Source organism: Mesoplodon bidens (assembly GCF_964165515.1).
Source record: "Mesoplodon bidens genome assembly, chromosome: 7".
Lineage (NCBI taxonomy): Eukaryota > Metazoa > Chordata > Mammalia > Artiodactyla > Ziphiidae > Mesoplodon > Mesoplodon bidens.
The window spans coordinates 85,851,173-85,875,960 of NC_138164.1; the positions used below are offsets into that span (position 1 = coordinate 85,851,173).

Below are 24,788 nucleotides of genomic sequence, written 5' to 3' on the forward strand. Positions count from 1 at the left end.
AATTGCATTCCCCCACCCACTGCCCTACCCCAGCCCCCAACTCGTGTGTGTCACCGTTCATCTGAACAGCACAAGGAAGCCGGTTCCTGGGCCCTGTACATAATGAGCCAGGCGGACCCTATTCCAGAAACTGGCTGTGCTCCAGAGCTACTATAAAATACAAGGAAAATATTAACATCTCAGATGACAAAAGATCCATATGGCTGGTCAGAAAATATCCACATCATAGAATGTAACTATATGGAAACGTTCAATTCTGTGGTTTCATGAGTATAAGGACTGTGAGAACGTCTGTTTGTCTCCAACCCTTTTCACTCAACATTGATTCCTACAGAAGTCATGCAAACTCTAACATCAATACATTTAATCGAAACAAGGGGATGAGGGCTGTGTTTCTACATAGTATCATAAATAAATACAGTATTGGTAGTGGTGTATATGGGGGGGTTTGGAAGATGCTCTAGGGAGCTGGTTAAATAAGTAATATCCAACTTCTCTTCATATTAAAAAGTGATTTAAAATAACAGCTAACATTTACTAGCTATGAGGTAAATAATCTAATTATTGACTGTTTACAGCTGAGAAAACTGAGGCTCAGAGAGATTTTGTAAATTGCCTGAGACCATATGACTGGCATGTGGTGGAAATGGAATTTGAACCTGGGCTAGCTTGCATGCTTCTTTCCATATGGGGTCAGATGTGAATGTGGTGTCATATTTTGAGGGAGGTCTATTCCACCAACTTCTTATTTATTTAAGCAAAGCCCCATGTGATCATTCCTGATAAGTAGTTTGTTTACACGCCAATTCCACAGAGGCTGAACATAATCTTAATGTTTCTTCTTCACTACCCTCTTTCCAATATTGAATTATTCCCTCAAGGTACCAACCATACATGCATACTTAATAGGGCAGAGTGTCAAAACTTTGCAGGGAGGTAATTTGTTTGAAATGGCAGGACATTTTCCCCTGAGAAGATTTCTTTGGGCACTGGAACAAAGCCACATACTTTTCAGACCAGGAACTACAACTGCCAAATATATGTGTCAACTCCACTTGAGTAAGAATACAGTAAGTCCCCTACATATGAACCTTCAAGTTGCGAACTTTCAAAGATGCAAACGTGCATTCACATGTCCAATCACATGTTAGTTGATGTGTCTGGTGTACATTGTCATGTGCATGCACCCTCTACAAGTGGTTGTGCTTTTGTGTACTTTACAGGACTGTTGCTGTGCAACACGGGGCACTTACTAATGAAGACCTGATGGAATTGGAGGCCCAGAGAAAGGACGAAGAGATACTAGAGGAAGAAGTAACTGAAGAACCGAAGAGATTCATGCCTCGGGAAATGGCAAGGGGGTTTTCTTTATCTGAGGAGGCACTGTTAGTTTTTGAGGCACAGGACCCGAACGCAGAACAGTACACGGAGGTTGCAGCAACCATTCAGAATGCAATCCAGTGCTACCGTGTCGTCTATGATGAGAAAAAAAGGGCTACTACCCAGACATCACTGGATCGTTTTTTCAAGAGGGTCGATAGAATTGAATCCAGCGAGGAACCAGAACCTGTGCCATCAACGTCAGGCGTGAGTGAAACTGCAGCTTGCCCTCTGTCTCCTATTGCTGATGACCCCTCAGCTCTACCATCTCCCACCTCCTCTCCCTCCCCCAGTCAGTAACTCTCTTCTTGCCTGTTCACTCGATGCCAGCCCCTGTATGCCAGCTGTTGTACTGGACTACTGTACTTTTCAAGGTACTGTGCTGTAAGATTAAAAATGTTTTCTATATTTTTTGTGTTTGTTTTCTATGTATTATTTGTGTAAAAATTATTAAAACCTATTACAGTACAGTACTAGATAGCCGATTGTGTTAGTTGGGTACCTAGGCTAAATTTGTTAGACTTACGAACAAATTGGACTTATGAATGCGCTCTCAGAACAGAACTCTTCAGTACATAGGGGACTTACTGTAATTTCAATCAAGACCCAAGTGCCCATATGTCTTAAAAAAAAAAAAAAAAAAAAAAAAAACTTCTGACATAAAAACCTTTTTTTTCAGTTATCTCAACCTAATCCCCTCCAAGTCTGGTAGCCTAGGTTACCCCACTTCTGACCCATGAGGTTTGTCCTGTTACTCAAGAAAAGAGCTGAGGGGGTGAGATGGGAGTGAAAGTATGGCAAGACAGTGTCAAATATATTCCTGGGGAGCAGTTCAGACACCTAGTTAGGACCACAAAGACAGGAGGACAGCTGGCCCAGTACAGACAGAGCAGCGGACTCAGACTGTGCAAATAGAAGCTACTGAGTCAAAAAAGCCAAAGGAACAAGGGTGATGGAGCGCAGGTCTCACGCACGTTCTCTGCCACCAAACTGATACCCAGAGGCCCTCCGTGTGAACGACTAAGGCAAAACGGACCCCACAGCTACATGGAGTGGATGCAGAACATATCCCTGGGATGACATCCTGAATGTGTGTGGTGGGTTAGATGATAGCGTAAAAGAACACCACGCTTCTGGCCTTGGTCAGCCCTCGGCAGAGAGCAGCCTTCAAGAAGCAGCTGTGAGGAGCCTGAGAACAAAACTGGAAATGCCTGTTGTGAAGCCTTGACAGGTGTTAACAAAAGAAAATGTGTATCTGCATTTGTCAGTGGTGTGTCAGCTAGCTTCTGGCAGTCCACCCTTATGCCCAGGAATTGTTTTGTGTTTCTTGTGTAGGGCAGACACAGTCATCAGTTAACTCCCCAAGTGCAACTAGTCCACATAGGAGAGAGGAGTGGCTTTCCCCTTTTAAGTGGCCCCTTCAAAAATTCTGTGAAAGAGAAGAATGTTCGTTTGGATTGAATGACCATTCTGCCAGGCTCATTTAGCACACTTCTCTGTGCAGTGGAATTAAAGTGAATTTTTTCTGAACGGAGCACACTGTCCTCAGAGAAGAATAAGATGGAGAATCAATCTTACCAGTGGGAATGGCAGAGTCGTGCAAGGATGATGTGTAATATATAGTCTTCAACATGTGGAGATGTTATCTAGGCTATAAATCTTATGTTCTCACAGGATGCCCTATTTGTAACATGCAGGAAACTACCGGACAACTTTAATGGGGAAGTCTAGCAATATTGCAACATTGTATCCCATAGTTTTACTTCACCTTATAAAGCACTAATTATTTAATTACAAATCTTAGGGTAAGTGCAAAATTATTTCTCAAAAGAGCACCCCCTTGGGTATGAAAGCTCCAAATGTAGCAAGACTTCCTCTGTGATTTGGGATCTCTCTCTGGAATTCAGTCCCTAGAAATAAGGTTAGCAGCTGGGAAACAAGCATTGAAAGCCTGGTACGCAGGGCATTGCAGTGGAACAATTTCCTTTTCTATTCCAGTAAACACTGTTGTGCTCTTTAGACCCAGTATTGCTAGCTGGGTGAATAATGAATGCATGTTCAACTTTCCACTGCAGGAAATTCTGCAAGTGGCAATGTGGGTCCATTCCATGTGTGTCACTAGAGCTGGCGTAAGCCCACGTCATGGTGAGGCATTATTTCCATTGGAACTGATGCCTGCACCAGCTCTCGGAACTGGGCAGTATTCCCACTGCAAACCAGGGGACACGGAAGAGACTGAGACCTCACTTAGAAGGTCGCCTCCCGTTTCTCATCTTTCAGACTGACATGCACTCTGTTGGTGAGGCTGTAGTGAAACAGGCATTTTCATTTACTGATGGTGGGTGTACAAACAGTTCAAGACCTTTTTGCAGGACAATAAGGCAATACTATCAAAATTTTAAATGAATTTTCCTGCTAATCCAGCAATTCCGCTTCTGAGAATAAATGTACAGTAATAGGTAGGTGCATACGTACAAAATGATGCATACACAAGGTTATTAATTGCAACAAGGCATAGAATAGCAAAAATACTAGAAGGAGTCCCATTTCTAGCTAAAGGAAAGTATATAAACTATAGTGCATATTTACAATGAATTCGTGCAACTGTAAACAAGTTAGCTCCCATATACTGGAATGGAAAGCTCTCTGAAATATATTGGTAAGTGATAAAAGCAAGATACAAATCAGCAGATGTATACATATACATACTATCTTTTGTTTTAAAACTGGGGGAATATAATAATATTCATATTTACCTGTATTTCCATAAAACACACTGTATTCACATGAGACGAATACAAACGACCACCCACAGAAGGTATGTGTCAGGTGGGGATACAGGTGGGCATGGCACAGGTGGGGCAGGAATTCTCAATGTAGCCTTTTTTTTTTAATATATATCTTTGTTGGAGTATAATTGCTTTACAATGGTGTGTTAGTTTCTGCTGTACAACAAAGTGAATCAGCTATATGTATACATGTATCCCCATATCTCCTCCCTCTTGCATCTCCCTCCCTCCCACCCTCCCTATCCCACCCCTCTAGGTGGTCACAAAGCATAAAGCTGATCTCCCTGTGCTATGCGGTTGCTTCCCACTAGCTATCTATTTTACGTTTGGTAGTGTATATATGTCAATGCTACTCTCTCACTTCGTCCCAGCTTTCCCTTCCCCCTGTGTCCTCAAGTCTGTTCTCTATGCCTGCATCTTTATTCCTGCCCTGCCACTAGGTTCATCAGTACCATTTTTTTTTAGATTCCATATATTAGCATATGGTATTAGTTTTTCTCTTTCTGACTTACTTCACTCTGTATGACAGACCCTAGGTCTATCCACCTCATTACAAATAACTCAATTTTGTTCCTTTTCATGGCTGAGTAATATTCCATTGTATATATGTGCCACATCTTCTTTACCTATTCATCTGTCGATGGACATTTAGGTTGCTTCCATGTCCTGGCTATTGTAAATAGAGCTGCAATGAACACTGTGGTACATGTCTCTTTTTGAATTATGGTTTTCTCAGGGTATATGCCCTGTAGTGGGATTTCTGGGTCATATGGCAGTTTTATTTTTAGTTTTTTAAGGAACCTCCATACTGTTCTCCATAGTGGCTGTATCAATTTACATTCCCACCAACAGTGCAGGAGGGTCCCAGTTTCTCCACACCCTCTCCAGCATTTATTGTTTGTAGATTTTTTGATGATGGCCATTCTGACTGGTGTGAGGTGATACCTAATTGTGGTTTTGATTTGCATTTCTCTAATGATTAGAGGTGTTGAGCTCAACGTAGACTTTCTAATACTATTTTGATTTTTGAATCATGTAAATAAATTATCAAAAACTTAAATTAAAAATAACCAATTAAAAAAATGTTTAACCTAGTGGCTTTGCTTTTGGCACCAAAGAATCTCCCACAGTGCTCTGATGCAACAGACACTCAAGAGATTTAACCAGTTCTAGGTCCTGGTGGTGACTAAAACCAAAAGTCTTTGGGGGAACCATCTCAATTTCTGGGACATCTCTGGAAACCAATCTAATGTGGGATACTTGGATATAAAGGACTGTCTCTGGGGCTGGGGACTGAAGACCCGAGTTCTGGTCCGCCTTTCCCACCTGCTATTAAGTTGACCCTATAAAATGGCTGAGAACTGGCCATTTTTTACCAACAAATTGGGCAAATTCATGGGTGAACATTCATGGGTGAGCCAATTCAAGGACTCTGCTGCCTCAGCTCTGTGACAGAAGGAGGATTAGAGTTCTCACCCTGCCTGTCACAGCATCATGTCAAGCATCATCAACACATAGAAAAAGGCTCTATAAACTCTAAAGGGCAACCCTACAAACAACCTTTGTAAAGCACAACACCAAGCTGAGGAGTGACCATGGCCAAACACAGAAGGAGAATGAGACCCATTCCCAAAAGTCTCTGAGACACTTAGATGGTGGGGAGGAAAGAAAACTTCCAAAAGATGGAATCTAAATGTAAACAGAAGAAAAGAGCAGGCTGACAAAGTAAGACTTTGAAGATTAAGACATATGGTTAAATGACTCCATATGTGGTCATCTGTAATTGAATATACTGCAAATTCTAGAAGCCTTAACAGGGAAATTAGGGAAACATATATGGAGCAAACTTAAAGGGCACAGACCTGAATACAGATGCAAGATCAATGTCAAATGAATGATTCAAAAGGATGGCCCTTATCCTTGCGATCAGTGTAGTTGTTGGAGCCATGTGCCTGTCATATATAGGTAGGCCTCCAACCTTCCTCCAAAATAAAATGCAAACTTCAAACACTTTTGAAAATGCTCCCTAGGGGACCACCTTTTACCCCAAATTTTGAAATGGTACGAAAAGCACTCTCTAAAAAGGCAAAAAAGAAAAAAATCTTCTCAAAAAACAAAAAAAAAAAGAAAGAAAGAAAGAAGAAAACCTTCTCTTCTCCATATTTATGGTCATCTGGAAAGCAGATCTCCCTTTAAACGGATGGTCAAGCTGGACCACAATGTTAAACTCATCATGAAACCCCAAAGGTTGCTTCTCTCACCTTCTTGAAGTGAAACATTCCATTCCAAGAGGTAGGAAATAACCACAGGAGGAAGTTCACTGTTGGTGCCCTAACTTGGTACTGCTATCTAGACACCTGGTCTGGAAACCAGAAGTCTCTTTGGAACTCAGAAGAAAGCAAAGAACTCCTTTCTACTTTGGTTAAGGAAAGTCCTTGTGCAAGATGCCTGGTTCCAATTGGGTCTAAGTGGTCTAAACCGTACAATGCATTGAGACCACCACTTAATGACTTTGATGGACCTTGCTAAGAATTTCCCAGGCCACTTTGGGTCAAATGCAATGTCGTCTCACTTTCAGCTTCATGTTTCAGTTGACCATGCTTCCTTACAGAAATTTCCCTAGGAGGCTTACTATCCTATATTATTACCGTCAGAGTCTCCTCTTGCACAAGAGGCTTAAACTAACTCTGATTAAGAATCAGAATGTGCTCTGTTTCAATTAAGGATTCATTTATTCATTCAGCACAGGTTATTAAGAACTGACCAAGTTTAGATGTGCTTTGCTTTAAGAGAACCATTTTCAAGGAAGCTTCATGTAAAGCAGGAATAATTAACCTGGTAGCTGTTTTTTTTAAAAAATGTGTAGCTTTGAGGCACTTTATTATAAAAAAGCTGGTACTCATATACATAAATGAATAGGAACTTAAAAATCATCATACATTTACTTCATTTTTTAGCTTGACCTTCTAGTAAATCTTTAGCTTCATTGATTTTGGCTGCTATATAAGGAGATCCTCCCTTGTCTGGGTGATTTAAAAGCATAATTCGTCGATGAGCATCTCTTATTTTTCCCTTATTGGCAGTAGGCTTGGACCTAGTATTAATGCTGCTTCCCGTTTTGTCATTTTGGGTTCAAACCCACCTCTGTAATAGCCACCACTGAAGGCAGATTTTGGTAGACTTTGAAAAACTTGTTTTACTCGAGGCTCCATGTGCTTCATGGCTTGCAAAGCATAACGGCCTGCAAATCCTGCAGCAGCAATGGTCAGTCCAACTGCTACCACTGTACTGGCCATGGTTCCCGCTCGGCTCCTCTGCCTCCACCGGGAGCGCGGTACATTCCACCCCACCAACTCTACAAAGTGGTAACTCTAATAGATTCTTCAAGTGGCTGAATCCTGAGTTTAAATCCTCACTGACTTTCAAATACAACAAGAAAATCAATTATGGAGGTGGGCACACTCCCAGCTAACTGTCAACAGCTTTCAAGGGAGGTGTTTCAATGTCACTCCAAATGGTCAATATCACACGGTTAATCATTTAGTTAGAGATTCACAAGATCAGAAACAATTCTTAAAAAAATGTTCACAGGAACACAGGGATAATGAGTTAACACCTCCAAGGTGTATGTCAGTGTCAGGGATACAAGCTCATGTTTCATAAGCAGAGCTCTGGTCACTTGAATGAAGTTGAAGGTCATAACCGGCTATGTTTCTGTCATTTCCTCATGTGAAGAAAAGTAAGTTGTAGCCCATGTTTATTCCACAAGGAAAAAAAAAATCCACAAATGTTTTTAAAGCTACATTTTGGCCTCTTCTCTCACCAGAGCTACAAAGGTTGCCCATCTTTCCATGGCTGGGTTATCTGTGAAGGCCTTGTTTGGATATCAACTTGTCAAACTTATTGCTTAGAATGACTATGACTTAGTGTTCTCCTAAAATTGACTTTTTAACTTTTTGTTCACTTAATAGACATACTATGAGCACAGATACTGGGGACACCAAAATGAATGAGAGAATCCCTGCCTTTGGAACTTCACTGTTAAAGGGGGTGGGGGATGCAGAACAGTTTAGACATGTGAGCAAACAATTACAGTTTAATGTAGAACATGCTGTAAGCATCCTAAGCAGGATACTCTAGAATGTTTTTCTCAACTAAGACATCACATCCACAGCTCCTAGCAGAGAACCTGATACAGAGAAGACACCCAATAATGTTTTAATAGTTGTGCAATTATTGCTTATATAGTTAACTATTGAATTGTAAGATAGAGACCATGGATGACCCAGGAATTCAGATAGAACAGGTTTCTCTTGGGCAGGAGTCTTTCTAGAGGAAGTCAAATTCGAGCTGGGTCTTAAAGGATGGGTAGGACTCAGATGGATGAAAGGAAGAGAAAGTCAACAAGTAAACAAATTAGCCTCTGAAGATTACAACAAAAGAGTTCTGGTCTTGTCACCGTTGGTACAAAGTGAAGCAGATTTAGGCATGGAGCATGCTGATACAGTTTTTAATTGTCTTGACAATAAGCCATAAAAGGTACTCTTTTAGGGCTGGAAAGTGCCAGTAATAACAACAGTGGCTGAAATTCATTAAGCATTTACTATGCCAAGCACTGTTCTGAGGACTTTACATGTATTAACACACTTAATCCCTACCACGACCCTGTTAGGAGGTTGAGGCACAGAGATCGGAAGTAGTTTGTACAAGGGCCTAGACCTTGTAAGTAAGCGGTGGCCTTGGAATCCAATTCGACACTTGGGCCCAGGAATGTTGTCGCAGGCCTTCTGCTCTCACATGGAAGTCTGCAGTTATGCAGTATCTTTCAAGTCAGAAGAATATCTTCAACAGACCTCCCACCTCAAAGCTTCTGAATTTATGATTATTTACAAGACTGCAAACCACTTCTAACCATGCTCAAATCCAAGTATTTGGACGATGAAGTAAATGATGTCTTTTTAAATTTATTTGGTTTCTAGTTCAGCAATTCTTAAACCTCCTGCACATCTGAACCACCGGTGGAAGTTTCTAAACATAACATATGGCCAGGCTCTGGACCAAACACACGAATCTCAGGGCTTAGGACCTGATAGCTGTATTTTTTTTTAAGTTTCGAAGGTAATTCTGATGATCACCATCTTTAAGAACCACTGCTCCATGGTATGCTTTCCAACAGTTCACTTACAGGACCCTCAGCTTTAAGCAAAATTATAACTAAGAAGCTCAAGGAACAAGACATATCCTTTTTCTCTTTTTTCAAGAGTTTTTTGTTTTCTTTAAAAAAAAGGAAACTAAATTTAAAAACTCCTTAGAGTAAACATTTTTTATCTTCCCATCATCATCTTCTTCCTTGGCACACAGAAGGGTGCCAATCGCTTCTCTAGAGTGGACACTAGGCCAGGGTGACGACACTGGTCTCCATTTGTGCCGGGCACCCACATTAACGCATCAAGGGTGAAATATGGTTTCTAACCTGAATTCTGCAGTTCACGGTTGTAGACAGCCAGCATGATGGTCAGAGGGCTGGATTAGGAGAAGTCATGAAGCTGTAATCCTTGCTCTGGTTCCATAGCTGTACATTTTGGATCAAGTTATTTAACTACTCTAAGTTTCAGTTTCCTCAACTGTTATATAGGAATAATGTCTGCCCAAATTTTTTCAAAGTTATTTATAGAATCAAGTGGAATGAGACATGTGAATGCATTTTCTTAATGTATGGAGCACTATACCTTTGGACAAGGTTATTACCGAGGTGTACAATCTTACCTATATATGACAATAAAATCATGTAGGAATGTTAGTGATGACAAACCAACTGATTTTTGGTCCCAGTACCAATTTCTACTGGGGCACTGCACTAGGGCAAGTCTTCAAAACCTCTGATACTGGGGCTTCCCTGGTGGCGCAGTGGTTAAGAATACACCTGCCAATGCAGGGGACACGGGTTCAAGCCCTGGCCCGGGAAGATCCCACATGCCGCGGAGCAACTAAGCCCGTGCGCCACACCTACTGAGCCTGCACTCAAGAGCCCGCAAGCCACAACTACTGAAGCCTGCGTGCCTAGAGCCCATGCTCCGTAACAAGAGAAGCCACCACAATGAGAAGCCCACGCAACGCAATGAAGGGTAGCTCCCGATCTCCGCAACTAGAGAAAGCCCGTGCACAGCAATGACGACCCAACACAGCCAAAAATAAAAACAAACAAATAAATAAATTTATATATATATATATAATCTCTGATACTGCTTGGAACAGTGATGGCGAGGGTTCCCCTAAATTCTTAGATGAGACTAACTCTGAAGAACAATCAGATGCTCTGGAATAATAGACACTTCAAAGTTTAAAAAAAATCATTGCCAGGGATGTGAAAACTAGAAAAATATACTGGTATTTTAGGAAGAACATTTTAAAATAAATTTTATTAATGGTGATAAATTTCAATGATTAATAAAATATTTAAGGTAAGGTCACCTTATGTTGCTTCTCAGCCGTTACATGTCCATGATTATTTCTAATAATTATGCAGTGGGGAAAATTTCACATACCTGTATCTATGTTACCAAGTTACCATCCATGAATAATTTAAACAAGCGGATGAACACAACTCTCAATGCAAGAGAATGGCCACAGGAATGGGCAGGAGGACAGTCATTTCCATGAAGAAGGAAGGAAGATTTAAGACTTTGGGATTTCTACTTATTGGTTTTTCTCTAGAACAACAGTTTTCCAGCTGGGTTTTGCAGACAAGAGTGTCAAGAGCCTTCTTGCAAGGGGCTAAATCGAGGCCAAGGAGACAGGACACTGATGTTCCCACCTGCAGTTCAACTAACTCAGCCCTGCTTATTTTTGTTTTACACATTGGGATTTTAAGTAAGATTGTATTACAGGAAAAAAAAATCCTACAATGTACTTATTTACATTTATACCACTAATTTGGAGGTTAGAGGACCTGTGTCTAACCCTCTGATTTTGTCTCAAAGAACAAAGAATGAATGGAATAGTCCTGGCACTATTTATTTATGGCTTATTCTTTTTTTATTTATGGATTTATGGTTTATTCTGATTGCCCTGCTCAGGAGTGAAGGAGAAGGTTAGAAACGTGGCTATAGGTTTGGTATTAGAAGGAAAATGGGATCTATTACTACTTCCTGATCCTGTGATTTTTTTTTTTTTGAGATTCACAAGAGAATATGTGAAAATTTGCTTCTTTGTTCAGTATATCAAGAAGCTAAACATTTCTGAGTTGATGGTACCAAACTGTGCTCTAGTTCCATTGACATATTTACATGATCCACAAACACTACATACAGATCCTTATTTATTCCATGTATTTGAGCAAAAACACCTCCTGACTTCACAGTGAAAGGAGACCACCCAATGGATTGAAAAGTGGTTTTAGGAAACTCTTTAAAAAATTACAGTTTAAGCATGCTATTGACTAATGTTTAAAGGCAATATAGTATTTACTACACTGATTTTTCCTTCTTTTTCTTACTCAGCATAATCATGAAACCAGCTTCTAGTAAATGGAAGCATTTTCACATTTTTAGTTTCTTTAGGGAGAAAACACACAGGGCTTATAAACACTACAAAATAAAAGACACATTCCTGAATACTAAAAGGCCCAAACATGTCCTTGTAAGTACGGAAAAAATCCATCATAACATCAGTGGAAATGAACAGCATCTTTAGTCCAGAAGTTCTCCTTCTACTATGGCTTCTACCAGCATCATTACAAGAGTTCCTCTTGAGGGCTTCCCTGGTGGCGCAGTGGTTAAGAATCTACCTGCCAATGCAGGGCACATGGGTTCAAGCCCTGGTCGGGGAAGATCCCACATGCCACGGAGCAACTAAGCCCGTGTGCCACAACTACTGAGCCTGCACTCTAGAGCCTGCAAGCCACAATAACTGAAGCCCGCGCCCCTAGAGCCCGTGCTCTGCAACAAGAGAAGCCGCCGCAATGAGAAGCCTGCACACTGCAACAAAGAGTAGGCCCCGCTCGCCACAACTAGAGAAAGCCCGCGTGCAGCAACGAAGACACAACACAGCCAATAAATAAATAAATAAATAAATAAATAAATAAATAAATAAATAAAAGAATTCCTCTTGAAATATCCTCAAATAATAGCAAAATGTTTAAGACACTAACAAGCATTTTTGTTGCCTTAATTTGAACACGAAATGATACCTGATTGTTATATATAAAAAAAGATTAATCTCTTAAAAGTGACATAAATTCTTCCAAAATATTACAATCCATAACTGAAAATACAGGATGGGCAGGAAGTTCTGAAATGACTCAGAGAATTCGTTCAATAGATTTTAAAAATACTCTTTTGAAGTGAGTATATGAAGAGGTAATGGAAGACTTAACTGGCAGAATCACTGGAGTTCCTTATCAAGGGGCACCTGAAGATGGATGGATCCATCTAGCCCAGTGCCTGGCACCCACTGGGCACTCAATTAACACTTGATGAATTAATAAATAAAAGAATCATTCCCTGCATGTAATACTTTTACTTTTTCTTTAAAGAAAAGCTTTGAAACAGGAGAAAACATACATGTAGCAACATGAACTATATATAAAATATGTGATGCTCTAAAGGGGATGTAAACAGTAAACTGCTTGCTTTGATGACTGACAATATGAATATTTGAAAGCAGTATTAGAGACCATGAGGAATAAATATTCATGAGTACTAGGAGTGGGCCATGCAACCTAGGGTCTAGACTTGCATTTTAATGACATCTCCATGTTGGTTAATCTCCAACTGATCTACAGAAGAGCAAAATAAGTTATAAAAAAAAAAAGTTAACTCCATCCATGTTGAAGCCTGAAGGGGTTGGGGGGAGGGGTCCACTGATTTGACAGTTTACATTTAAAAAAAGAAACTCTTTGGAAAGCTGATGATTCTGCAGTTCCCAGAAGGGGAAGGTGAATGTTGAGGGGTTTTTTCAGTTCAGTTGCTGAACTCTCTAAAAAATCTAATGTCAAAGGCTAATTTCTTAAGCAATTTGGGCATCTGAATCTGATCAGGATTCTCTTTTTAAACATTCCATTCTGTCTGATCCAAAGGAAAAATAATTACTTTTGTAAGCATGAAAAAAGTAAAAGCCCAGCACTTTGCAAAGAAATGGGAAGGATTTCTGATGCTCAATTTATGGTACGGCCCCTATCTCAGGTAGAGGATCCAAAGACAGAAATATATGATCGTCATTAGGATTGTATATGAACTCAAAATAAGGAGCATACTTATGATATGATCAATATATTTGAAAAACTTAGGAATACAAAGGTACTTCAGAATGTACCTAACTCTGACCTCTCATGTTAATAGCTGTCCTTTCTGAATGGGTTTCAGCCTCTGCTTAAATATCTATAACAGGAAACTGATCATATTCCAAAGAAGCTTCTTTTTTTCTTTGTTAGATAATAATTCCCTCAACACAGTGCTTTGTATGCAGTGAGCCTGCAATATTTGCTTAATTAAATGGAACTGAAAGTTCTTCTAGATACTACGTACAGTGCCTAAATTCTATCACTGGTCCTAGACCTGCTCTCTGGGGCAACATAAAAAAAACTCTCTCCCTCCTCCATGTGCCAGTTCTTTACACTTGTGAAGACTGTCCTCTAAATTAGGACGTCAAAAACATGTCACACATGTTGCCACTCTAATCCCCCAGCCGTGGCAGGCAGAAACAGTCAGAACATTCTTTCTCATTGAGGCTGGACAGCTCCAGAATTCTTCTTAACCCAGCCTTCCAGGTACCTACCATCATGTGATTTAGATTACCTAAGGTAGAAAGAATACATTCACCATTCCAGACTAAGTTTTCTTGTCCCCAAGCCACCCATTCCAAGTTCTCTCAGCCATTCCTCACTTGCCAATGGTTTCCAACTTCCTATGCATCATGATCACAGTGATCACAATATACACCAATTTGTCAGTGCTGTACCGAAAGCAACCTATTTCAGCTCCTTAAACGGAAGATATTCCATACATAGTCTACTTTAGAAATGGGGGGAAATTATTAGTTTCTCCATTTGCGTGTTAGGCTTCTACTAGTACAGACCAAAACACAATAACTTTGTCCAAAGCCCCCCACCGCACACCAACACACACACACACCACTGGCTCCCACTGAACCTGCAGTTTCCTTTGTACAGTCCAAGTCAGCCCCCAAAACCTTGTCTCAACTCCATATTCTCTCTATTTATACAGTTGACTTTTAACCTAACCACAGTATTTTACATTTAAGTAAATGTAAATGATCCAGGTTCTATCATCCAACAGAATGTCTGCTGGCTTTATGTTTCAAAATGATAAGCCCATCATCTGTGACTTCAGATACATTATCAGCCAGTGTGTGAATGTTGGATGTGCTTTCCCCATGTTTTGTAAGAGAGAACACCTTCACCAGTCTGGTCTAGGAATGTGGCCTGGGACTCCACCAAGCATCTCTGCCCGCAGCATGAAGCAAATTTCTTGGCCTTCAGATTCTGCATGATGTAAAAGAAATTTATCTGTGTTTAAAAACACTCCCCATGATTCAAGAAACAGATGAATATGTGAAAAGACAGAAAAACTTGTTTCGATTTGAGCACAGGTTCCGTTTTCAAAAGCAGAAAGCAAGTATCAGAAAAGGCAGCAAATGCTGATGGTAACAGCTCCAAACCAAGAGCGATTAGACTAAATCCCATGTGGCAAAAATTTTATTCAAGGAGTTTCCTTCTATCTCTCTCTCCCTCTCCCACCGCACCCCCATATCTCTCTATATATATACATAAGCTATAGATATATAGCTATTTTTTTAGTAATGTTTTTCCTGAAAAGTAAAGTTTTCTGCACCTGATTGCTTCTATGCATGACACAGACAATATACTGACTTTCTTTGGTTAACTGCTTACCAGAAATTGGAACAAACTTAACATATACCATCTTCCATTCCCTGAAGCACAATGACTGGCATCGCCCACCAGTACCCCAAAACTGAAAACATTTAAACGAAAATCCACCAGTAGCTTTATAGTTGCTACTGTCTAAATCAGCTTTAACATTTCATATGTTCCAAACATGACAACTTTACGAGTGAGCCAAATTGTACATAAGAAATTTTAGAATTAAGCCAACTAAAGGGCAGTTATAATACATACTAGAAAAACAAAAATATTATTACATTTATTTCTTCCAATTTCTGCCTCTCTGCCAGCAAAACAAATACACATTTTTCTATAATTATAAAGTTTCTTCATTGCCCACATTGCTAGTCAGAAGCTGAGGCAACTATTAGTCAATCTATTTGTTCATTCAACAATATTTGCCTAAGTGCCTCTTCTGCTACCAGAATCATTTTGGATACTATTGTGGAAGCATGCAAAAATGAATGAAATGCAGATTTTGTCATCAAAGAATTTTAAGCTAATTTGTAATTATTGGCTCCTGGCTCCATTACCGGTTTTGGTGCTGGCTCAGATGTACATCTTTATTTATTCTAAGGTTGAGGCAACTCTTAAAATTGCCTTCTCTTTGTCCTTTCCCCGCCCCTTACTTTTTTGGTGTTTAAAGTCTTGCCACATACACGACCTTTTATTTTACTCTTAATTCTTCTCAAATCATTAAAGTTAAAATAAGATCACAGATCAAAGACATTCTTAAGGTCTCTCTACTCTACTTATTTGGTGTTATCATATCTCAGAAAGGGTTATGGATTGCCTGTAGCAAGTAAATAAAATCAGAGCCTTTGTATTCAATGCTTCAACATATATCCTTGAAAATAATAAATGTTAAAAAGGAGGCCAGCCCTTATTCCCGGCAGGTTATTCTACATTTGGCTAATATTAAAATGTTAAAAGGACTTAGTGTAGGTATTGAGGTATGGGTATGGATCTGCCTGTTTTAAAATCTCATCTACAATCCCAAGTGCACCCTAAGCCATACCCTCCCTGCCCTCCCCCGCACATACACTCACCAAATCCGAATAGGGTGGCAAGGCAATCCTAGTAACTGTAGCCTTAGAAAATGGCTCATATGGCAAATAAGCTGTTTGGCTGGTAAAGCTGGTGATTTTGTTCTCTAGGTGGCGCTATTACTTCAACTTTTGATGAGTTGCTTAAATTCCTTCCAACTGTCTGTTTATTTTCTTTCCATTTCCATCACATAAATCTTAATTTTATACATACTAGTTGTAATTAAATGAAAGATTGCCTTCTAGTTTGATTTTAATAAGCCACTTGAGGTTAAGTGATTTTTCTACCATATGATTTTACACATTTCCTGGTTATGCTGTCTTAGATTTAAAGAATCTTCCTTTGCCCTGCCTTATCCCTTTAAAATGCAGGGGCATGTCAAAAACACAGAGGGTCGTCATAAAGCTTCAGTCAGACCAAAGGAACCAAGATGAAAGCACATTTAAGAGCTACTAGGTTCTGTGAACTTTCAAAATCAAGACATTACTACCGTGACAACCAATGAAAAGTTCTTTCAAGTGAACCTCTGGGGAAAACTGCATAACATTCGTTATTCTCTGGGCTCTTCGGAAATAAACTTTTATTTTATTATGGCTGTCACTGAAGCTTGTGAATTGACTTTGCTTCCCCTCCAGTCACTCTCCTGTTCTACACCCAGCCCCCAATTCATCTAATGGAACCATGCTCAAACTTTAGGCAACGTATAGATGAGATATCAAGGCAATGAGTCACTTCTTAGCATCCAGTATTATTGGGTCAGATTTGTTTCACCAAGAGTATAAGTGTCCCAGAGTTTGTACTTGAATTTAAGTACTTTCATTTAAATACTTCTTATTCATGTTTTTCTCACAGAAATAAGAATACCTTCCAGTTCACTTAGAAAACATGCGCATTTACCACTCCCTCACCCCAGAAAAGGTTTTCCAAAGTCCATATATCAGTGAGCTCCATTGTTTCGTGTCTATCATCAATAATGATTCCATATATTTAATAAATGGGTCCATGACTTTTCTAAGGCTTTAGTATAAGTATTCTGGAAAGTCAGAGATGCATTTAAAGTATAAAATGATTTAGGATTAAGTAATTCTATGCCTTAAGTGGAAGTTTAAGGAGACTTTGAGGACACTTGTCTAAGCTTAAAAATACCAATGCCTTCCTCTGTTTCCTAGGGTTAAACCCCACATACAAATGACATACGGATTTCATTTGCCAACATCAATTACTGTTTGACATTACTCCATCCTAAACAGAGTAAATGGATGGAGAGTGTAACCAAGAAGTTCACTCATTCACTTTTTGAATGCCCATCTGGGCATGTTATTCATCCTAACAAAGAAAATTTATCACAATGCAACTTAACTTTCAAATGACTTCTTCCTCCACTGAACAACAGCCAGCTGTTTTAAACCTAGAATTCCCCGGAATTCTCTCCTCCTTTCCTCTATTAAAATGCAATTAACAGCTTGAGATTACAGAGCCTGCCAGTGGCTGAAAGGCTGCACTAGATGGTTGAGAGTACTTCAATTAAGCAGCAATTTTGCAATTAGTGGAAACCGAGTGCTCCATAACAATTGTTTGACAACAAGTTGAGACAAGTTAGCAATTACCCTATTGAAGGGATATAGTCACATGCTTTGGGCTAGGCTAGGCTAGCCCCCTCACACAAACAAATCTTCTATACAGGGAAATGAAAGTTGAAAATTATGTTTCAACCATTAAAATAAATTCAGTATTATGGACATCTGAAATAGCAGTGCTTTTCATTTTAAAAGGTATTCAGAGTTGAGCTTTCATATATTTAATACTTCTCCATGCTGTTTTCATTCAAGCAGTCTAAAATAGTTCTTCTGTCTACTCTGGGACTAACCTACAAAACCTAAAATGTTAATCAACTACTAGTATATGACCTTTCCATTGTGTACATCTTCAATATTCTTGAAGCTCAGTAGAAGATAAAGTCTATGGTTGAGACCCAAAGCTGCTGGGTGTTACATTCCACAAATTCACTACCTGCATGTAGGGGCTGTGGATGGATGTGTGTGACCCAGGTTGGGTGGTGGCGGAGGTGTTGGATACTTACAGAAGATTCTGAAGACAAATGTACAAAAACATAAACAAGCTCTTTGCTCCACTATCAGGTGGGTGTGCTCAGCTTGCTGTGTGTGTTTAAGTTACAAACCAGAGCTATTTATGTTGAAAAGAAATGAGATTATCAATCATATTCCTCTTGACTATTGAAAAGCTGGGACTCTTAACCATTCCAGGAAGAAGAGAATAACTTACATTCTAATGGTGCCCTTATTAAACAGGAAACTCAAGGACTTTGAGCCAGGATTTTAGAAATTTGCATTATTTACAGGACTTTCCTCTCTCCTAGTGAATCAAAATGAACCAGCAATATTCCAGCACCTTCTCACCCCTCTGTGGCCATTTTGAGATTTAGGCAATTAACTCACATAGTATAAATGAATCATTTGAGGAGATCATTGCATTTTAGGCAAATGATCACTTTCTTAGCTCCTTCTGTTTGCAAGTAAAAGTTACACTTATTGAAAAGACATCCTAAAACAGAGTTCCTAAATGCTTTATTTTCTGGATATTCAAATGTTGACCTGCTATAAATCTCAAAAGACCTTAAATATCATCTTAAAATAAACAAGATTTCCAGTTACTAATTCAGCTCTGAATAGGCAATGAAAGGCTCCAAAGGTATGTGAAAAATTACTCTGTTATTTTCCTTTTTAAAAAAATGTGATGTCTAAGTGTGTCTGCAATGTTCTAATGCTTCAAAACATGTACGTAAGTCTTGTTTATCTGGAAATCATTTCTTTCTGCTTATATCATTCATAAATAGAAAACGTTCTGTAATGACTTAAAATAGCTCTACATACACAGTGCTTCTCCTGTCATAATACTTAGTACCAGTCTATATTTACCAACATTTATCACATTTTGCAAAATAAAGTGGAAGAAAAAAAAAAGACAACGACTTTATGGCCCTGGAATTCCAGTAAGGGTAACCAATGTGTTTTAAATTCCAGTAAAGGTATGGTTACATTTCAACAAGTGTCTCTTTCCTTTCTCTTACCTCCGCTGCAAGTCCAGCAGTAAACTTACAAAAGAAGAATCTTAAGCAAGGTATTTGCAAAATCAAGGAACAGGAGTTAGAGACTGTTTTAAAGGGGTGTGGTTCCCAGGGTCAAAACTTTGTGATCTATTACTTATAATAACAATAATTTGAAGTGCTACATGCCATAATCTCAGAAACCTTCAACCTAAAAATAATGTAAACATCGAGGGGTCCCATGTTTAGATGAATTAAATCTGTAACTATACCTCAATAAATTAAAATGCAAAAAATGTAAGTATATACAAATATACTTTTAAATATACTTTTAAGCCTCTGACTTTATAACGAACATATAAAAAATAGATTTTTTTGGATAAAATTAAAGGAGAAGGGGTATTTTCCCAAAAGTCAAGCCAATTTGAAGGTCTCATTTAATAACATTATATCCTATTAAAAATCAATATGCAGTCTTATATGCAGTGAAAAATCAACGTTCCCAATTACATATGGCTTTGCTTTAAAAGATAACTCTACTAGAATTAATAAACACTCAGAAATATGCTTTCCTTTGCTTCTGGCCAAGAACATTCCTGCATTCTTGTCAGAAAACGTTCGCTGTTTACTGCTGACGTAGAGAAGTAAGCGTTGAGATCCCTGAAGGACACTAAAATGAGATCCAGGAATCCCTAACACACCACTAACCGTAGCCTGTCAAAGCTCCCCCAGCTCAAGGAAAACTTTTTGCATTGGAGCCAAAGAGGCGCAACGAGTCGAAATTCATCCGAGTCGGGAGTCAGAAGCGTCATTCAACAAGTCCCTCCTACCAGCTACTGAAGGGATTCCGCAAAGCCGTCTCTTACCACTTCCCCACCCCCAGCAGCTGCTCGGGGCAGCTTGGCCGGCAGAGGGCACCCTCTACCTTCCCTAGCGCCTTTCTCCCCACCCCACCCCCACCCCCCACCTCCTTCGGGCCCCTCCAACCGAGTCCCTCCACCCCGCTCCACCCGCAACACACAAACACAGCATCCTCCGACAGTCACTCTAGCTCACCCCAGCAGCCCCAAGGCTTTTCTTCCCTAGAGGTGCCACCGGTCTGCAATTCCCCTTCTCTGCCCGTCGAGCAAAAGGCCTCCAACCCTCAGCTATTTCTTTCCAGGCACGGCTCACTCACCCATTTCCTCTTCCCGGCTCTGCATCCCCAGAGACCTACCCCAGTCACAACCTGTCCCCCCCAATACACACACACATCCCTCCCAGCCCCCGAAAGTCAAAACCTTTTACTTTCCTGGAAGGTGCCTCAAGGGAGGGGCACGGGATGGAGAGAGGTGTGGGCACAACTAGCCCCGGAGTCCCGCAGCCCCTTTCACGTCCGAGCTGCAGCGGTGTCTCAAGTTTCCCGAGATAAACTGGTACTGGACCAGGATAAGTCCGCTTTGATCTCAACTCTTGGGGAGCAGGTGACAGTGTGCAGCTTGGCTGGAGCCCCGGACGGGGCTGAGGGCTGAGGGAGCAAGGGGCCCCCCGAAATCTGCGCGGGGACATCCCAGCCCATGGGAAAGATTCCTATCTCAGCCCCAAGCCCGTCACCTCAGTCGGGGCCCCCGACAGCTGGCTCCCTGGCCGCTCTCACAGCCTCTCCTCTGCTGGAGAAGGGTTTCGGGGGACCGCGGGGCGCCGTCTTCCCCCATCGCGCAGCTCTGCGTCTCCTCTTGGCTTTCTCTCCCCCACTTCGGGGCTTCCAGGCGTTCCTCTCCCTCGGGGGTCCTGGCTGCCCCTCTGGATCGTGGGGTGGGAGGAGAAAGCTCCAAAGGAGCAACTCAAAGTCCCCCCTTCTCGGGACTCGTGCAAGGGAGGAAAGGAGGAGTTCTGGCCTCTTCCCATAACTTCGGGACCCCCCCCCCAGCCAACTTTCGCCGGCGGATCGGCGGCTCCCGCGCCAAGACCCACGCCCGATGCTCGCCTACCTCGGGGTTCACACAAAGCTCACGGGTCCCCGGCGGCGGAGTCACATCGTTGGCCCTCTCCTGGCCCCTGCGCCCAGCCCCGGTCCCCGTCGCGGAGCCGCTCGCCGCCGGCCCCACAGAAGCGGGTGGCAGCTGCAGTTGAAGCGTCTCATCAAAGCTTCTCTAGGAGGAGGTGGGGGGCGCGCCGGGCCGGTTCCTCGGCCCCGCCCCGGAGCCCGTGGCGCGACGGGGTGCGCGGGACGGCGAGCGGGCGGGTGCGCCCCGGCGCGGCGGCGACGGGGACCCAGAGCTCCAGCCTGCGCCTCGAGCTCGGGTCAGACATTATTTAGCTCTTCGGTTGAGCTTCGATTGGTCAAACGGCGCCGCCCCCCGCCCCCCACCCCCGAGCTCGCCCGCGCCACCGAGACCCGTGCGGGGCGGCAGCTTAAAGGGGACGCCGCGCCTTTCCCTTGCCCCCGCTCGGCCTCAGGGACTCCCCGGGCTTCCGGAGCTCCCCGGGCCCGCGCGCCCCGTTCCGCCAGTCGCTGGGGGCCCGCGACGTGGCCCCGCAAGCCCCGCGCCCGTCCCTGGGGCGACCCAACTGGACGCGCGCGCCACGCCCGCGGCTCTGAGAGGCGACCTAGCCCCCGCCCCGGGGAACCCATCGTCCCGCGCCCTCCGCGTAAACCCAGGCTGTGCGCGCCGGGGCGGGAGCTAGCGAGCGCGAATCCAGAGCCCCCAGGGTCTTGCTCCCCTCCTCGGCAACTCCCTCCGCCCCATCCCGGCACCCAAGTTCTGTGGGAGAGGGCGTGCGTTTCCCGGGCCATGGACACACCTTCCCGCACCTTCCCGCACGACGGAGCTTGAAAACGCGAGCACACAATGAAATCGCATGGAGCATGGGGGCTACTGGTTTACTCCGCTACCTTAAACACGCCGCGGCTTAAACAGAGTTCGTGCACTGACCTCTCCGGAGTTTGCCTAATAGGAATTCAATCAAGATAATAACGGCATTTTTTATTAATGAACGCCCCCAGATAACGTTACACCAAGTTACTTGCTCCAGCCAGGAAGCCGAGGCAACGACAGACCTCACTCAAGCCATACGCTTTCTAGCCGACCAGAGAAAAACGGCAAGAGAAAGAAAGAAAAGAAACCCACCTTATTAGTCACTACTTGTCAAAGTAAACATCAAGGCAGCTGCTCTGGGGAAGACTTCGGCACCGAAACTCCCAGACTCTATTCTTTTTTCACGTTCTCTTTGGTTAAAAAGAAGTGGTAGGGGGGAGTCTTTGGTGCCCGGTATGTACTCCTTCTGTTCTGCAGCAAAGAAGTTAAATTATTGATAGTGGAAATTGCATGGCGGAGGTAATACTCGCACCCCCTGAGCGAAGAGCTCCATTTGATCTCGGCAGCAGGGAGATTTCATGCTAGCTCGCCTGGGGGAGCGGCTGCGCGAGCAGCACTCTCCGGGTGAATGGGAAAGTGGGTGGGAGTCCACGAGAGGGCTCCACGGTGCCTTGACGTGCGCTGTCATATGATACCTCCGCTGCCTCGAAATAGACACTCTAGTGCACGAATTACCAGAATCAAAATTCAGCGCATTTAAAATGATACATCTTTTATTAGAAGAGTTCCGTTAAAGGGCATTGCATGGTTCTGCAGATGTTTTCAGTTCCCTCCCTAGCAAACTTACACACATAAAACAATCCTTTTAATAAAGAACCTGGGCAGCAAAGATAAATAAAAAGCCTCTGTTTAAACGTGTGTGTGTGTGTGTGTGTGTGTGTGTGTGTGTGTGTGTAGGGGGTGGGCAGTTGGCTCAATTAATCCTCACCTCGCGCCCCTCCCCCCGCAGCAGAAGAGCAGTCTTTCGGATTCTTAGTTGCAGGTAGCCGAGACCCTTGGAGAGAATTTAAGTGGCTAGGGTCCAGAGGACCATTTTCATTTTGCCATTGGACGAACGTTTTCAAACGTCTACCTAGGTTCCTGCTTTAAAGCTGAATTTTCTTCCCATTAGTTCGACCGATCCGTAAGCACTAGGACAGACCTTAAAATTTAGAATAAGGAACGGAACAAGACCCCAGCATTTAACTTGGAGTCCTTGGACCTCCTCCGAGCATAAAAAACCACCTGGGTTGCCTATTAAAATGCAGAGTTCTCCTCCTGAAATTGTGATTTAGTAAGGGTGGGGCAGCGTCCATAAATTAGCATTTTAACAAGCACCTCTAGTGATTGGGAAGCAGAAAATCTGAGGTTACACTTTGAGAAACATTCTTAAGAGATGCATAAATGAGTGTCATAGTAATCTCCCCCCAAATTTGGTAGGCAGTTTTATGTGTATGTGCATTTTTTTCTGTAATCTCAAAGGGGTTTGACCTAATAATTGCTAAGACTCACTGCTTTAAAAATTTCTCTAAACAGTCCAACATTAATTTGGGGAAAGGGAAAGATTTATAAAGTTTCCTTTCCTGGACCCTCCTGTGGTTATCAAAAATGTGCTGTTGAACTGAGTATATAATATCATTATATACTCAGTTCAGTTTACCTAAGGGTTTACAGTTTAAAAAATGAGTGCACTTATATTAGCTGTTTTAGAGCTCCTAAAGACCAGTCACAGAAATTATTATTCCTATTTTATAAATGAAAACCTGAGGCTCGGTGCCACAAAATAATTTGCCCAAGTTCACACAGTTAAATGCCAGAGATAAGACTTTAATAAATCAGGAACTCTAGCTAGAAATATCCCTGCCTCTCTCCACCCCTAATAAAGGGAAGCTGTCTGTTTCTTGGAAGTGTTATCAGGATGTGTGATCTTTCAGAGCCTCTTTGCAAACTGTTGGACTGAATAGTCAAATTATTCAAATACATGCTATTCTTAGAGTGTCACACATTTAGCTTTGCACCTCTATCAACTTGAGGGTATACATCACCAATACAAACTACCGTACAGCACAGATGGTGAAGTATATTGTGGAATATTTAATGTAAGTGAAATAGACTGGCTAGTGGGAAGCAATGAAGGACAGAGGCCAAGAAGCCCAGCCTGGCCACCTCAAAGAACCTCTGAATTGATTGACAGGGGTGTAGGCTGAATGCAGACACAATTTCTTTTAATATGGCAAAACAATTTGAGAGGCTAGATTATACATTTAAAAAAACAAAACTTGTACTGATTTATAAAGTACTGGAGGAGCCCTACCCTAAGATTTTTTTTTAATAATTTTATGCTAACTTCAAACCAATGCTTACTTTCCAACTTTAAATTTGCTTGAAAATGAATTATTTCCACAGTTTTTTAAGCTCATTTGTAATTTAGTTCCTTCCTGAAAAATACCTAGCCAGTGCATATCAAGAATCTTAGCATTCTCAGTGCTGCTGAGTGAGAAGTTATGGCAAATCTATATGCTAAATTCATGTCACCACGTCAGCATTTCTGAAGGAAGGAGTGTCCTTAATTCTGAGACTCTGATTGTATCTATGGCCAGTCTTCTTACTCCTACTCTCCCTTGATGTTATACAGATGGATATATCTTTACTTTCCAGTGTGTGGTGCAGTTTTACTGAGGAAAAGACAGATGAATCAGAAATGTCAGGAATATTTAGAAATAAAAGAAGATCAAATGCCAATTCAGATA

General features: G+C 41.8%; 1 protein-coding gene and 1 pseudogene across 3 annotated transcripts in view; both read right to left on the bottom strand.

The window, feature by feature from the left end:
• The window catches only part of BDNF (brain derived neurotrophic factor), a 38,383-nt gene extending 15,773 nt beyond the window's left edge, over positions 1-22,610 (bottom strand). Inside the window, exon 1 of one of the 2 annotated variants that reach the window (XM_081240064.1) lies at positions 22,312-22,610. The gene's annotated coding sequence lies outside the window, so the exon portion shown is untranslated. Of the gene's footprint in view, positions 1-21,171; positions 21,328-22,311 lie in introns of those variants that run through there. The other variant, XM_081240066.1, reaches the window with a different exon arrangement.
• Positions 7,079-7,522, bottom strand: LOC308620429 (mitochondrial import inner membrane translocase subunit TIM14-like; annotated as a pseudogene). Its single transcript has one exon. The product of its transcript is annotated as a mitochondrial import inner membrane translocase subunit TIM14-like (transcript).
• Positions 22,611-24,788: the final 2,178 nt, after the last annotated feature.